Source organism: Leuciscus leuciscus (assembly GCF_965113295.1).
Source record: "Leuciscus leuciscus genome assembly, chromosome: 4".
Taxonomy (NCBI): domain Eukaryota; kingdom Metazoa; phylum Chordata; class Actinopteri; order Cypriniformes; family Leuciscidae; genus Leuciscus; species Leuciscus leuciscus.
Window position 1 is genome coordinate 41792160 of NC_138728.1, and position 4774 is coordinate 41796933.

Below are 4774 nucleotides of genomic sequence, written 5' to 3' on the forward strand. Positions count from 1 at the left end.
CAAAGTGCTGTACAGGGCAATAGATAAAATGCAGGGCAGAAACAGGACAATAAAAAATATATAAAATAAAAAAAAAGGCAATAGTTGTATCATAGTCAAAGGGTATTAAAAGCAAGAGAAAATAAATAAGTTTTCAAGGATGTTTTGAAGATGGAAATTGAGGGAGCTAGTCTGATATAGAGGGGTAGACTGTTCCAAAGTTTTGGGCCTGCAGTCACAAAAGTGCAGTCGCCTCATTTTTTAAGTCTGGATCTGGGCACGATAAGAAGACAGTGATCACTGGATCTCAAAGTACGAGATGGAGTGTACGGGCAGAGGAGATTGGTCAGATATTGGGGGGCCGGTTTGTTAAGAGCTTTATACACAAATAGTAAAATTTTAAAATCAATCCTGAATGTGACAGGTAGCCAGTGGAGTTTGAATAGCGCTACCACTTTTGGAGCAATGCACAAGTTGCAGAAATTTTCACTGCCCTTTTTGTGATAGCAGTATTATTAAACAGACAAAATGGGACAAATTGAATAACCACATTAAAATCCACTTTAAAAGGCTGTTGTTCATGAAGGAACATCTGGACTTACAGTGTACAGTGGCAATATATATTATTTTACATTTATCCATTTGTCAGACGCTTTTATCCAAAGATAGATGGTTTTCTGCATGATTTAGACAAAATATTTAATTATCTTCATTAATGTCTAAAGGTTACACAAACAATCCACACTGAAACTTAAGCTAACAAAACACAAACAATTATATATTCCTGTATTTTCTGTATTGTTTCTCACAGTAAACTGCCATGAATGCTAGAATTGCGAAACATTATTGGATAAATCTTATAATTTACATTTCTCTGGGCCAATCGGAATCTTAGCACTTTTTCTCTTGGCCAATCGGAATCTTAGCACTTGCGTCATAATCTTGAAGCACACACACAGCGTCAACAACAGCAGAGCTCGCCATTTGCCTGGCTATCGTGCGAGTCTAATGGAAACTCACGCATGAATTTTCCTGCATTGAACTTGTTTTAGCGCCCGCCAAAGTCTTATTTGATCGGTGAGTAATGTAGATGAACGGCTGCGTTTGTGACAGGGCGCATGTTTTAACTAAAAGAACGACCAGAGAGAGAGAGAGAGCCGGTCGCGCGCGCGCACTCTGTGTAAACAACTTCTCGTTAGCTTTTGGCGCTTTTTTTTTTTTAAAGTTAGCTTGCTGCTCATGGTTCATGTTCAGTTTCCATGTTATTTTAGCTGTACACGAGAGAATATGTCAATTTGGGATACTAAACTGCACGTAAACCGATAGTAGCATGGCATAGAGTTCTGAGTCTGACTGGCTAACTTAGCTCTTTGCTAACTAAGTTAGCTTGTCCATATAGCAGCTTGCTACGGGGTTCACAGATGATGCAAGGTGGGTTTAAAGGTGAATTGTCTAATTTATAAATGTGCGTCGTGAATGTGACACCTAACGTAACAACGTTACCAGGCAGAGGAGAAGGACGATGAGGTGATTAGATCTAACGTTAACTTAACGTTACGAGGAAGCACACTTAAAAAAAAAAAAAAAAAATCGGAGGGTTCTGTTAGAAATGGTATTCTCATTTTCAGATATTTTATACATTTGAAATATAAAATCGGTTGATACAAATTGGGCCTGAAATTTTATACAAATGATTGATTTTATTTTTATTTTGCAGTATTATTGGATTCGGATGAGAATATCAGGGGTAATCGTTTTCTCTTAATTTATAATTGCAGTTTAAAAATTTAATTCTTTAACTTTATATATTTTATTTTACATTACCTCTGTATAAGCGTCAAGATATAACGTTACCCCCTTCAAGAATGTACGAAGGAAGCTGCAGCCCATTGAGGACACCAGCATGTTGCACAATACTGGTGAGTACTGATGACAACTTAAACATAATATTGTGTTGTGTACAACATAAGTCACAGGCTTATTCATGTGTTTTATCTAATAAAGATTGTGCCATGTCTAGCCAAGTGGAGCGTCCTGGCAGTGAAATGTCCACTCCTGGTAAGTACTTTCCCCCCTGCACAAAACATTGCTCTGCACAAAGTCACACTCCATTCAAGACAAGTAGTTTTTTACTGCTTGTGAATAATCTATTTTAAATATATACAGTGCTGGTCAGAGTTATTTAAGCCGCTTAGAGTGAGAACCTACTCATCTTGAATGGACAAAAAGCGCGAATGTTTTAGTTTCATCTTTCCATAGAACGTTTGAAAAGTAACTGACACTACTGGACCTTCAAACGGGCAGCGTTCTATGGTCAGAGTCTGGTCGTCCCTCTGCCCGTTTGAAGTTTGAAGGCTGATTTATACTTTTGCGTCAGACCGAAGCCCGAGCCTCTACGCTATAGGCTACACTGTTTCATTTATACTTCTGCATTGTTGTCCCTGTTGATGCACAATTACACATGCAGAAAGAAGCCTGTGAAAACCCGAGGGAGGCGTTCTAGACCAATCACAGCGCTTCCGTCCACGTAAAATTGACGCATTGTTACATTTTGGGAGAGGTGCCCGTCAGGGTGTGCTAAAGGGTACACTATGTACACAGCCTACTCTGTAGCTACAGCGGGAGGTCGACGCATAACTATAAATTGGTCTTTACTTACTGCTTGAGAATCAAGTTTGGTAACAGTTTATTTTATTGGCTTAATGACATGTTTCAGACAGTCTTGCTTAGAGGAGCAGAGTGTGGTAATTCTTACCTTTTTGTTTGATTTCAATAATTGTACATTTTTGAATATTCTTTGTTTTTTTCGCTCTTAAGATGCTAGCGCACCTCTGAGCAAAGACCTGTTGACACCCAGTAAGTATTCATCTCATCGGTCACTTTTGTATTTTGTCAGGCCTTGTGAAATGTAAGAATATTCAGTTTTTTATGATTTCATCATAAATCAAGAGGTCATGGGATTGATGGCTATTATTTGTTTAATAATTGTAAATATTCCTGTAATTTACAGGAAGCAGTATGCCATCTTCTCAACTCTGAGACAAATTGTGGGCGCTACGAACTGGAGCAAGGTAAAAAAATAAAAGAATCTTACATTCTTTTATTTTTTTACTTTCATAAAAACTTACAAACATTTTAAAGGTAAGATTCAAAGAATATGCTTTCATTCTCTTGTATAAGAAAATAGATCTGTTCTAGATACCGATCTTAATCATACATTTTGTTTCCATAGAGTAACCTCGCCTCATAACGAGGGCGTAACCTCACATTTACTCTGAGCTATGTCTGCAAGTCCAGATTTTCATGACGCTGATCATGACGACATTGTAAGTAACTTTTACTATTTTCTCCTTGTTTCATTTTACTGTGACTTGCGTTGTTTTTATTCATATCACTCTCATTTAATTGTTTTCCAGCTGCCTGTAAGACGTACTACGAGACAGTACGCAGGAGCTTCAGGTACAAACAACCAGATCTGGCACTGCAGGCCGAAGCTGTGAAGAGTTCAGCTCGGAGTCGAGCGAGAAGAAAGAGGGTAAGATTTTGTCAATGTGACTATTTTTCACATGCATTAATAGATGTTTTGTGTCCATACACAGTGCATCACAGTACTGATTGTCTGTATTGGTTGTTTTTACAGCTGCTAGAAGCGAGACGGTGTGCTAGGTGAGGATGACGTGGGCATTTGGAAGTGCGCCACCATAGATCTGATGTCCGATGAAGTTCAACCACCAGCCAGGAGCTCACAGAGCTCTGTGCTACGCTGCAGTTGAGATTAGAGGCGACTCCTAAATACAGGACAACGCACCACAGACGTTTTCAAAGTGGATCGAATTCAGAGAGAACGCCGCTAGTCACCTACAGCTCCGAAGATGAAAACAGACACTGAGCTTCCAATTTGTTGTGTGTGCAGATGGTCTATGCTTTGTACATAGGTGTATATTGTTTTGTGTTTGTGCTAATAAAGCTCTTTCTTTGAATAAACAGCATGTCCCTGGCAAATTTTCCTTTCCTTTATAAATTCATGTCCTTGATGGTAATAATAGTGTAGTCCATAGGTTAACAATGACATGAATATACCACAGAATAGCATATTATGAATATAAAAAAATAATTTATATATTATTATTTATATGAATATTATAATTTTTTGAATTTATAATGAGCGAGGGTGACCAATAGTAACAGATCTGCCAACCAATCACGAGTGATTTTTCTTGTTTAAACCACGTGGGTTCAACCAATAGTGAGTGAGGAAATTCAAGCCTTTCTCTGGCGGGAGCTGCTATTCATATGGTAATTAGAGCCATTCACACCTCCGGCGCGAGCGCTCTGCATACGTCATGGTTCGTTTCCGACAATATTCGGCACAGACGAACGCAACGTTCACAGGCTGTAAATTGTCGTTAACTGCCGAAAATTAGGGAGATTTACGGCCGTTTACGGGGTCGGAAATCCCAATTTTCATGCAGTGAGATTGCATGTGTCCTGGTACTTGTCAGGCAGGATCACGAGGGAAATAACTTCAGTTCACTGACAAAGTCAAAGCTTTCAACTAGTTTCATCTTATTCTGCTAAGTACACTGTGACCAGCTCATATTATTTTCAGCAGGTAGCCTAAATTAAAGTTTACAATTTTGAACAGTAATGATAAGGCTACAGCTGTCCCCTATTATGTAAATATAAATAACTAAAATTGGTATCGGAAATGTTATGGCAAAGTTTGAAATTGTCATACTTTTCTAAACACATGTTCAAATGTATATAATGAAAATAAAAACACCATGTGCTTCTA

At 38.3% G+C, this 4774-nt stretch overlaps 1 long non-coding RNA gene across 4 annotated transcripts; it reads left to right on the forward strand.

Annotated features, from left to right (window-relative positions):
- The first annotated feature begins 814 nt into the window (after nucleotides 1-814).
- Nucleotides 815-4406, forward strand: LOC309496150. 4 transcript variants are annotated; one of them, XR_014205007.1, is made up of 7 exons: nucleotides 815-1898; nucleotides 1984-2037; nucleotides 2797-2835; nucleotides 2990-3050; nucleotides 3212-3305; nucleotides 3396-3514; nucleotides 3620-4406. It is a non-coding gene; the product is annotated as an uncharacterized lncRNA (long non-coding RNA). The 4 variants fall into 4 exon arrangements; XR_014205005.1 differs by having other exon boundaries at nucleotides 815-2037; nucleotides 2990-3120; XR_014205006.1 differs by having other exon boundaries at nucleotides 815-2037; nucleotides 3212-3309.
- The last annotated feature ends 368 nt before the right edge of the window (nucleotides 4407-4774 follow it).